The sequence below is a fragment of the Berghia stephanieae genome, chromosome 13 (assembly GCF_034508935.2).
Source record: "Berghia stephanieae isolate SIO BIC M18660-M18661 chromosome 13, UCSD_Bste_1.3, whole genome shotgun sequence".
Taxonomy (NCBI): domain Eukaryota; kingdom Metazoa; phylum Mollusca; class Gastropoda; order Nudibranchia; family Aeolidiidae; genus Berghia; species Berghia stephanieae.
This window is the reverse complement of record NC_088372.1, coordinates 39,726,572-39,739,071: the sequence shown is the minus strand read 5'-3', so window position 1 is coordinate 39,739,071 and position 12,500 is coordinate 39,726,572. Positions and strand designations below refer to the sequence as shown.

General features: G+C 37.2%; 1 protein-coding gene across 11 annotated transcripts in view; it reads left to right on the top strand.

Annotated features, from left to right (window-relative positions):
* Positions 1–12,500, top strand: part of LOC144959063 (tRNA wybutosine-synthesizing protein 5-like) — a 297,326-nt gene that overhangs the window by 97,301 nt on the left and 187,525 nt on the right. The window lies entirely within an intron of this gene.

Below are 12,500 nucleotides of genomic sequence, written 5' to 3'. Positions count from 1 at the left end.
CTTTTATAACAGTCATTGACAGCATCATGATGTTTCACTATCTTCCAGACAACAAAATAATGAACCCGAAGCATGACTCACAATTCTTGAATAGACTGTGGAATGAAACTTTGCTGCGCCGTCTTATCATCTCTCTCAGTGTTAACAGCAGTAGTAGATCAATACGTGTTAGTATTATACCTCACCCTTCATACTCACTTGAATTGACATCTTCAGATTTTTAATGTTCTTCACATTGAACAAAGGGTTTTGAAGGTAAAGTTTAAATCTAAACGCTTCTGAAGACTGGATTAAGGCCAAATAAAAAACCTTTTACTTTGAAGGACTTTTCAAGGTCAAGGAGAGGTGGGAGAAGTTGAACACTTCAGCTGGGATTATGTCAAAATTACAAACTGATGTGCGAAATTTATTTAATGCCAATCGGAGAATTTCTTCATAATCAGTGCAATTTATATTTGATCAACTGTCGGACTATGATACAACGTTCACAAAAAAGTTGTTTTTTAAAATTAACATTGTGACAGGACCGTTTGATCATAGTTTATGAGAAAATATGATGCCAAAACATTTGCAAAGCGCATTTCAATTGATAGAAAGTTTAAATAAAACCTACGAGAGGACTTAAACCACTTTTATTCAAGCTCGTTCCTTAGAGGGAATTGTCTTTTATTGCTCAACTCAAACCCAGATTTTTTTTCAAACTACTTTTAAATTCAAGCGTTTTTAAGTAAACATTCATTACAATGCAAAAAAAATATGATATTTGCAGACACGTCTTCAGTTTCAATGAAAAGTTCATGTGAAGTATGATGACTACAGGATCAGAATAATAAAACTGATAGTGAACGTGTTTTAGGTTAGCATGATGTGGCACAAATTCAAATATTCATTTTATCGTCAATAATATGAAAAACTTGAACTGTTGCGTTAGTAAGTTCAAAGAAGTTTCCAATTCCTCGTAATATTTTTGGAAACCTTGGTATGACATCTGACAAACATAAACCGGTTTTACCATGGCATGACATATGACAAATCCAAACACTTTTTACCTTGGTATGACATTGACATAAGACTTACACATTGTTTACTGTACGTCAACATATTAAAGTATTCAGGCCTTTATTCTTGATTTATGCTGAACCGCTCAAAAACGTGGATATTTCACCAAAAGTAAATAAATCAATTCAGGGCATTCAAGTAGAGTTGTCAGAGCATCAAAGATAAAGACAAGCAAGCTAGACATGCCAAGGTAGGCTCCAAGAATAATCTCTCACAAGTCCAAAATGTACCATAGACGTAATGGACAACGAATTGAAATGAATAGTCTGGAGAAGTGACTTGAAGCCTTCAAATGATTGCATTTTGCGGCTATGTGGTCTTGTGATATGATACTAGCCTTTGGAAGGACCAGGGTGAGAGTTCCACTCTGAGTGGCGCACTGTGGTTTCCTTAGAAAAGCTTTTTATTTACATTCTCTACCGTACTCAGGTGTAAAATGAATACATGGTTATTAACTGCGTTGTATCTGTATCGAAAAAAATATTTGTAATATTGTCCTACTGCCGTCATCTCTCGTCCTAAATGTTAACTGTCCGTATTGGGTAACGGGCCCTTTGTAAAACGCTTTGAGCACGCTTAGCAGATATTGCCCTATATAAATATTTAAAACTTCACAAAAGTGGACACATATGTATAAAGATTAGAAGGGCAGCAAGGAATAACATCGAGACATAGATTTGATCAAATATCTATGGTTTCAAATTTGCACCAACAACTCAACGGTGATATATACCAAAGGCTTGTGGACGGGCCATTCAAAAACCACTTTTGCTGTAATATTGCCTCTTAACAGATTTCATTTCCCATCTAGGGAAATATGATCTGCATTAAAAAGGCTTACAGTTTGGTCAAAACTGGGGCAAACTTCCCTCTATGCTTTATAAATAATATATAGTTAATGATACTGAAATCAAAAGATAGAAAATCTTTGGATGAAACTCTAGGGAATTAAAATCACGCATATATCTCATTGCTATTAAAGTGACAGATTATGGAGCAGGCACTGGAATAAGATAAAGATCTGAAAAAGATCTGAATAATTGTCTCTATGAAATAGTGCCAGGCAAAGCAGGAAAAACAATGGAAGAAATAAAAAATACATCCTAAAAAATCAGCCAACCTCGACTGGGGATCAAAATTCAGGTTCATTGGGTTCTTTCTTGCATTTTTCTTTCTCGCATTGCCTGGCACTGTCTCGTTCCCCATTTTCAGATATTTATCTCACGCCAGGTCTGATTCCTAATGTGTTACTTTCGTATCATTGAGGTCCATGGGTGAGGACAGTTTGTTGGAACAGCTGATCAAAGGAGTGCGAAGAGAGATGTTAAGATTTCCAATTTGTTGATTCCTAGAGCCCAAACAATTTAGGACTGAACGCGTCAACCTTGTATAAATCAACTGCACTGTAAAATCATAAGGAGGAGGAAATATATCTCTTGATTATCTCATGACAAAATAGCCAGAATGACAAAAAGACAATTGTGATTGAAAAGCTCCACATTACCTTAAAAAAAGATATAACATCGGTCATTTACCCACAAAGAAAATTTCCCATTTACCTTAAGGAAGACGTTCAAAACAGTTGTAGAAGCTGGAACAAATTGGAGAAGTAGAGAAGATATACAGAATCTAGCGGTAACTCAGAGTATGAATTGACCCAAAAGACCTTAATCGCGAAATTAAATGTGCACATTACAAACCTCCAACTGTAAAGAAGTTTTCACAAAAACAAGAGAATGGACAATTATTCTTAAAATTGGATGCTCAACATTAAACAACTAATTTAGCAATATTTTAAAGTTTTATCAATTTTTGCAAGATTTTATCATGTATTAAGACCATTTTTGTTTAAGTTTTACGATTTTAAGGAAATAATCAGTGAGCTATTTTAATCTTATTACAACGGTCGACTATGAATATTGAGAATGACAACACCTAATTATTGTTATAACTATTCACCCCAACACCTACGTACAATACAACACACAATTAATAATACACCAAATTTAGAAATAGCGAACCTTTTGAGATCTAAAGAATTAGTCAAGACATACAGAAAAATGACAAAAAGAGGAAATAAAGGTGGGAGGAAACAAAAACAAAAACAAAGAGAAGCCAAAGAAAACATCAAAAACAACTCAGTCAAATCAAAATGCAATACTTTAAATTCTACTAATAACAATCTAAAAATTCTAGCATTGTACACAAAATAGCTGAATTCTGTGCACTCATTAACCAACATGAACCAGACATTGTCTATGGACAAGATTCATGGCTAAAGGACAATATTAAGTCCTGCGAAATTTTCCCAAAAGAATACGAGGTATTTTGGAATGACAGAAAATTACCTAGAGAGGAAGCAGAAGATGACGGAAATGAAAATGAAGACGATGAGACCAGGCGACCGGGAGGTGGGGTATTCATACTCGTTGATAGAAAGCACACACGTTGTGAGCAAACCAAGTTCAAAACTGACTGTGAAATAATTTGGGTAAACGTTAAAATCCAAGGTCATAAAAACATCCTTGTTGGATCGTTCTACAAGCCCCATCGAAACGAAACTGACATCGTAGAACTGCAAAAAACGCTTGAAATAATCAACTCAGAAAAAACTCAAAACCAAATGATTCTAACAGGAGACTTTAACTGTCCTGATATAAACTGGGTCGGTTCAAAAACGTTATCTGCCTGTCCACAGCGCGCAATACAGCAAAGCCTCATCGACATTACAACAGTAGCGCACCTCACACAAATTCATGAAGAATGCACACGCGGTGATAATATTTTAGATCTTGTTTTCGTATCCAATCCATCACTGATCCATTCAACAACATCACAACTAGGAATATCAGATCATGCCTGCGTTGTTACTGGAACTACACTAAACCCCAATTATATGAACCAACCCCAACTGGGCCGCACTACGAAAACGAATCGAGCGACTGTCATCAGAGATCACAGAACAGCACAAAAGCAGTATGGATGTAAATGAAATGTGGAGCCATTTTCACTCCTGCCTACTCAGCGCAATCAAGGAGTCAATCCCCAAAAAGTACATAAAAATACAAAAACGTCGCTGTGGATGAACAGGAAAATGCGAGCACTACTAAGACGCAAAGCTAAAGCATTCAAGCGGGCTAAACTGAGCGGAACCTGGGATACATATAAATCGTTGCAGCATCAAAGTAGGTGTGAAATATGGTAAGCAGAATGGACGCACATTAACAATGTTATAGAAAAAGGACTTGAAACAAACAATACCAAGCCATTTTGGAACTACATAAAAAGCAAGAAAAAAGATTCCATTGGTGTAGCCCCATTGAAAGAAAATAAAACCCTGTACATTGATAGGAAGGATAAAGCAACGATCCTCTTGGATCAATTTAAATCTGTTTTTACCACCCATGATCCACACGATACAACCATCCCACCGACATCACAGAGGTGTGACCAATCTCTTACTAATATCAACATAAACATCCCGGGAGTTGAAAAGTTGCTAAAAAACGTCGACCCATCTAAGGCGTCAGGTCCAGATAACATCCCCAACACAGTACTAAAGGAGTGTGCTGAGAGTTTGGCCCCCTCATTGTGCATAATTTTCCAAAAATCGGTCGACACCGGGATGCTCCCTAATGACTGGCTGAAGTCAAACATCACACTTGTATTAAAAAAAGGCAACACAAATAAAGCAGAGAACTACCGTCCAATCTCACTGACGTCTGTAATATCCAAACTATTAGAGCATATAATCTGTAAGAACATGATGAACCACTTTGAGAACAATTACATCCTAACTGACCTGAACAATGGGTTTCGCAAAGGATAATCATTTTAAAGCCAACTCCTAACAGCTGTAAACGACCTGTTGAGACTACAGAATGCCAACACTGATGCAGACATCGGCATCCTCGACTTTTCCAGAGCGTTTGATACTGTGCCCCACCAAAAACTCCTGCAGAAACTAGAAAATTACGGAAATCGTGGTTATCTAATTTCCTCACAAAACGTACCATGAAAGTAGTCTTAGACGGCACGTCATCGGATGAATGTCCAGCCATAACGGGAGTACCACAGGAAAAGGTGCTAGGACCCATACTATTTCTTTGTTTAATCAATGGCCTACCTCTACGAGTAAAATCTCAGATTAGGTTATTTGCCGATGACTGTCTAATATCTTCTTCTTCTAGGTTCCATGCCTGGTCCAGGCTTCGGATACTGCATGAATTATCTCTCTCCATTCCTCCCTGTCTCTTGCTTTTTCAAACAGCTCTTGGATTGTTAGGTTGGTGAAGCCCTTCAGTTGGTCTATGAGTGTTTTTCTTTGTCTCCCCAGGGCGCGTTTACCAGGTATTTTTCCACAACTTGCAAGGTATTCATTCTTATCTTTCCTTACTATGTGTCCGAAAAAGGATAGTTGTCGATCCACTATTAAGGGCATTAGTTTCCTTTGTTGGTATGTTTGTTTTAGCACTTCTTCGTTCGTTTTGTGTGCGGTATACGATATTCTCTGCATCCTTCTCAAGCACCACATTTCAAAAGCTTCAATGTTCTTTTGTGTTTCTGCATTTGTAGTCCAGCTTTCGCATCCGTAGAACAAGATTGGCCACACATAGCACTTCAAGACTCGGAATCTAATCCCGAACGACATCTGTTTGTTTTTCAAAATGTTTCCCAGGTCCATGAAGGCCTGTTTGGCTTGAGTTATTCTTGCTCGTATGTCTCGGTTACATCTTCCATCTGTTGTCACTATTGAACCTAGGTATTTAAAACTTTCTACGTTGGTAAGTTGCTCGCCGTGAATCGTTATATTGCAGGTGTTGTTGTTTTCGGGGCTTTTCTGTATTACCATGCATTCTGTTTTGGTGATATTCACTTCCATTCCCTTGGCTTCACTATCTACTACCACTTTGTCAACAATCTTTTGAAGTTGGATTTCTGATGTTGCAATGAGTACCGTATCGTCTGCGTATCTTATATTATTTATGTTGTGACCTCCTACTTTTATTCCCTCCATATTATTTATGCCCCTCATGATTGTTTCTTGGTATAGATTAAACAGATCTGGTGAGGCAACACACCCTTGACGGACTCCTTTCTTAATAGGAATGGAATTTCCTGTAGAGTTTCCGATTTTGATAGATGCCTGCTGGGTGTAGTATAATGTTTGCATGAGTCTGAGGTCTTTCTCATCAGCGCCAATGGAGTGCAGTTGTTTTAGTATTTCTTCGTGGCGTACTCTATCAAAAGCTTTTTTGTAGTCGACAAAACAGAGGTATAGTGGGGTCTGAACCTGTATAGCTCTTTCACTTAAAACACGGAGGAGGTATATTGCGTTCCTTGTCCCTCTGTCAGGTTGGAATCCATATTGTTCTTCTGCGATTTCGGGGTTAATCTTATTCCTTAGCCTGTTGATAATTATATGCAACAGTATTTTGTTGACGTGACTTATTAAACTTATAGTTCTAAAATTTTCGCATCTGACTGCACCTGCTTTCTTTGGTATTGCTATGAAAATAGAGTTACAGAGATCTTCTGGAATTTTCCCAGTATTGTATATATTGTTGAATAATATGTGAAGTTCATCTAATATACCGACCAATAAAATCTGCAAACGATCAAAATTTGATAGAAGAGGATTTGATTAGTCTCGAACAGTGGGCTAATGATTGGAGAATGAAATTTAACGCAAACAAATGCTACATTTTCAGCACAGCTAAAAAGTACAATGAGACCTACAAGTTAAACAACACGGTCCTGAAACAAGTCGACGATAACCCATACATTGGCATCACCTTCTCAAAGGACATGGCATGGGGAATACAGTAACAAAATAACCCAAAAGGCAAACTCCACCCTCGCCTTTCTCCCCCGAAATCTTAGCCACGCCCCAACGTCATGCAAACAAAACGCCTACCTCGCACTTGTGAGATCACAATTGGAATACGGAGCAGTTGGTTGGGAACCCTACTTGAAAGAGGATATTCAAAAATTTGAGAGAGTGCATAACTGGGAACTATAAGAGTAGAACCCCCGGATGCATGACAAAAATGTTAGAAGAAAGAAACCTCATCAGCCTCCAACAAAGAAGAAAAGAAACCCGTCTGCCATTCATGTTCAAGATTATAACAGATTAAATACCATCAATAAAGGTAGACTCCTTTTTCACGCCACGACCAAACAAAAGAAAAATCCGAGCACTCACCTTTGCCAACCACATAACCGAAAACCCCATTGAGAGATACTTCACAAACAATTCGAACTGCTTCAAAATAACACATACAAGAACACACAACTACAGAAATTCTTTCTTCATTATAACTATCTCGGAGTGGAATCGGCTGGATGAACAGGTCGTCATGGCACCACACCTAAACGATTTCAAGGCCCGACTGACATGGGCCCGCGCCCAATGAGGACGCCGCTGAAATACAACCAGACCATTGGTTTCTTCAGCGCCAACCATACAGATACAGAAACAGAGTCCTGAGCTATCTCACTTGATGATGATTTGAGTCTTGTCACAACTGCTTTCAACTCATGATTTATGCGGTATAAATTCAAAAGACTTTCCTTTCGTTGTGATAAACTCTAGATATTCTTATGCTCAAGATGGATCGGATAATGAAACAATGTTCTGGAACTGTTGGGATATCAGTTGTTGTATGTTTGTACGTCATACTAACAATATCAATCTCATGACAGTTGTAAAATTGTGCGGGTTGGCTTCAAAATGTCACTGTCAAACAAAAACAAATGAAGTAAGTAGAAAAGTGCCAGAAAACAATAGAAAATAAATATGTCCGCGGCAATGGGAGCTCACTTCATTCCTTGTTATTATCAACATAAGTGGCTGCTCCACTCACTTTCCTGAATTGTAAGACAAAAGGGTAACATCATTTTTTGGTCCTGAAATGGATTGCGGAAAGGCTCATCCTGTTACGACGAAATAATATGTATATGTAAAGTAAGCGTGTATGAGAGTGGTTGTGAATATATGTGTGTATGTGTGTATATATGTGTGTATGTCACAGAGAGAGATTGATAGAAAGTGAGAGAGAGAGAGAGAGAGAGAGAGAGAGAGAGAGAGATACGTGCAGAGAGTGCTTGTTCACGCGAGTGTACCAATTCCACGTGTTTTGTGTTACTTTTTCGGCATAAATTTCTTTACAAAAACAATTTTATAATGTGTATCTTTTGTTCTGAATATGTGACTAGTCATGTTTTATACTTTCAAACACGTGCCCGTGAATATCTTTAATATTAAATAATTATCTAAGTAAGATATTGGGATATCTTAATTAATTATACACACATGAAAGATAAAAGAAAAATCCCACTACGATAGTGATTAGCATTAAAAACCAATTACCTAGTAATCTTACTTGTTTTGATTTCATAGTAAGAGCAACAGCTTTGTCATGCACAAGTTAGTGCTATCTGCCACTCTATGAAAAAAAAATGAATTTATTGTGTTTATGTTTGTGTATGTTTATCAGAATATCTCTCTCTCTCTATCTATCTATCTATCTATCTATCTATCTATCTATCTATCTATCTATCTATCTATCTATCTATCTATCTATCTATCTATCTATCTATCTATCTATCACTCCTTCTCTGTATCTTTGTGCGTCTGTTGACTCTGTGTGTGTGTGTGTGTGTGTGTTTGTGTGTGTGAATGTCTTTGGCTGTTTTCAAACTAGAGTCACAGATGTTAGAGACAGATTTGGGTCTTAATAACTCCAATCGTCCATCTCACATTATAATCACCAATTGATTTAAAGCGGTAGAATCGTCAAGATATTATTAATTGTTTTGGTAGAAAAGTGATGTTTTTCCCCCAATTCGTTTTAGACGGACAGTTTAACGGTTGTCACAATCTCTTACTCTCTCATCATTTCGGACCAAACCTGACACTGGGCGTTAAGTTTTATTCTTAAATTGTGTAAATTGTAAGTTTGTTTTTTTTTATTCGTAGGAAGAAATTGTTTTTCATTTGACTTTATATTAAACGGAGGTTGTCCGAATGACACTAATTTAATACGAAATGAAAAGCAAATATTGATTAAATAGAAGATACGTGCTGTCCATAATGTAAGGACAAAGAGTGGTTTTGTTCCTGTTTGGCGTTATAATTTGGGTCATCGTCGGGAGTACATAGCGCTCCACTAATTTAATCAGGTGACTGTTGAATTTTTTCTTCCATTGAGATAGACATATAGGGTAAGCGTGAGGCTCAGAATAACCCCCAAACGGTGGAAATTATGTCATATGGAAGTAACTGGTCCGCAATAAAGACTTTTCTGTTGTTCGCAAGTAGGAAAGTGCGCATCGGGCGAAACCAGTGGAAATATTTCTTGAAGTTTTCGTCTTAAGATACCTCTATTTAAAACTACCACATGTTCTCGCGGTCAGTTTGATTACTAATCTGATAAGTGAGGACCTTATCGTTGACGTATTCCAACATCATAAAGAACATGTTTGCTATGTTGAACAAACTGAAATTAAACACTTTTCAAGTTCCATAACAGATCTCAGAGAGACACAAATTTCCTGTTATTGTTACTACTTTCCTAAGACGATGTCTTCATCTTTCCCTTATATAAATTGGGGGAGAATCAGAAGTTTCAGTCTTGAATTTGATCACCCGGCCTCGTGGTAACTATTTATCTGGCGCCAGATTGTTGTTTCAGTTACAAATCTGATTCAAATTGCAAACTGAGGGAAATCTCTTCTTCCGTTGAATATCTTCCGTTCTGTAGCCGGCAAACTCTGGACATAAATTCAGTAACATCGACTCTTTTATTGTTAGGAATAACATGGGTGTGTAGCTGTTTGAATGGTTAGCTGTAGAATGGAAACTATTCCTCGTTGCCAAGCCTGTCGTCGCATTCTATTTGAAGGGACATAAGACTCTAATGTCTTACGGTCCAGGCATTTTACATTAGCAGAAAATAAGCCGTACAACCTCATTTCTTAACGATTTATGTTACTAATGCCCACAATTATTTCTCATAAAATAGACGTGGTCTAGTTCCAATTTTCTAGAGATAGCGAGATTCAGAACTGACCAACTCTGTTTCCTTCCGTCAGCCAGAGACTGAAGAACTCGATTTCGCCCTACGAGTTGTTCTGCTGATATTCTAGGTACAGCCTTTCCAACTTTTTGTGTATGACATGATTGAACCCAACAGAGTAAGGCTCTGCACAGTCTTTTTTATTTATTTTTTTTTTAACCTCAGGAATGAGAGACACCCAATGTTTGTCGTCACTTTGCCAGTTTTGATGTATCTGAATCTTTTACATACGACAATAAACATAAGTTTAGGGATATTGACCTTTAAAAAAAAAAGAATAATGAATAAATAAATATATAAATAAGTAAATGAATAAATAACTGCACAGTCTTAACCAGTAGCTTTCTAAATTGTGTTATGTTTTTGGACTTGGGAGCTGTGATTGATTAATATGGTAACAATACCTAAAGTCATTGATATTGGAGTCCAGGCCATCTGGACTCTTTGCTCATCAAAACATACCAGTTTAGATTGAAAAAATGTCCACAATTAAGTTTTCGGAACGTGCAATTTCCTTGGTAGATGATCAGTTTGGAATTCTTTTTCATTCTTTACAGAACAGCTCATACCATCGAGTGCTTTAGGTCCAGATTGAAGACTGAATAGTTTAGATCAACTTTCCCTTTATATTTCAAAATCACATTCTTCATATTGTATTGATATTATAATAACTTAATAAATCATCTCTTCTAATGTAACATTTAATTTTCTTGAGATTGTAACTTTTGATTTTCTTAAAATTCTCATGTCAAATATGTCTTTTAATTTTAGTTCATTAACTATCTCCCAGATATCCAACATGAAGTTTTACCTCCAAATAGAGAGAGATTGCGTACAAGATCTGTCACCAGAGCTATGGCAAACTCTGTACTTTCTATGTAGGAGCTCCTCAAACGCAATACATTGCGTCTTTGATCACGTAACGAGGACGAGAGTGTGTTTGTTTGGAATGGATACTCTTGAAAGTGTTTTGTTTTTTTTCTTTTGCAATGACTATTTCACCGGTGGTAGATCGTTACTGCCTATTGCTTCATTGTAATCTTGGTATTCCCGCACATTTTTGGAGACACAGGAATATAACTGGAACCCGTGGTGTAGTCAATTTTGTACTTGTGTTTTTCAATGTTCATGAGTAACAACCCACTCAATGTTGTCCATCACATTCAGCATCTCTCTTATACTCTCAAGCTCGTTAGACAAATGCCTACTTGCCCAGAGTTGGCCTTTATCTCCAGACAACAGTATAACTTATAACCTGATAATCCACAAGATTGGGCTCCAGGACAAATATGGTGTTGCTTTTGGGGGAGAATGTTAATGCTCCTAACAAAAAATAGCTTTAATAAAAGCTGAGTTTTGAGCATACTTGAAATTGTGGGATAACAGTCATGTCTGGTCACCTGAATTTGTATTGCATTGTCTATTTGAATCTTTTTGGACCCGCTACTGACTCTCTCAAGCATTGTTGGAGTGGTTGATGGGACGGCAAGTTATTGAATTTAAGTATTGTCGTTGACATACTGTTGTTCTATTCTAGGCCGTGGTGGCCGGATGGTATTTAGGATAAATACGTGCATATCAGGGCAAGATCCTGAGCAGCGTGATGGGAACCACCGTACAGCCCAAACTTAGACAGATATTGGTAATCATTAGTCTACGTATACCGGATTTACACATGTGTTATTTTTTCTATTGACACTTATGTTTGTGTGTTTTGTAAAAAACATAACTTTTTTTAATCAATCAGAAAACTAATCTTTTAAATATTTTACTCGTTCCAAAGGCGAAGATATTAAAAATTGTTCGTTGTTAAAAGCGTCTAATGTGACTTTCGAAGACATCTCATTGTTCTATACATCACCCTACACGCAGACAAAATAGTGACAGTTTTGAGGCCATGTACAACGGATTTCAACTTGTGCTTGTGTTGGTATTGATATTTACATTACCATGTGGTCATTTTGTCAAAACCATCGAAATCAGCAGCAACGACGACCGAAGCAAAGGTAACAACAACAACAACATCAAGGGCCATCTGAAACCTTTTGGAGAGAGTGGAACCAAAACCAACGTCAAACAAGTGGATGGATTTCCAGAACCCACGGATTTCTTTTCAAATTATTTCCTTCGCTCCAAACCTGTTCTCATGAAGCGGGCAGTTAAATCTGACCCTGTATTTAACAAATGGACAGACGGTTATTTATCTCAAGTCAGTCTCCGTAAAGAAAACCGTGGACATCTCTTTACTATTGAAACGAGAAAGAAGGAAAATAGAACAAATCCAGCGATAAAGATGGAGTTGCATGAATTTTTAAAACTTTATAATTCAGAAGATGTGTACCTTGTTGAAAAGGTGCCGTC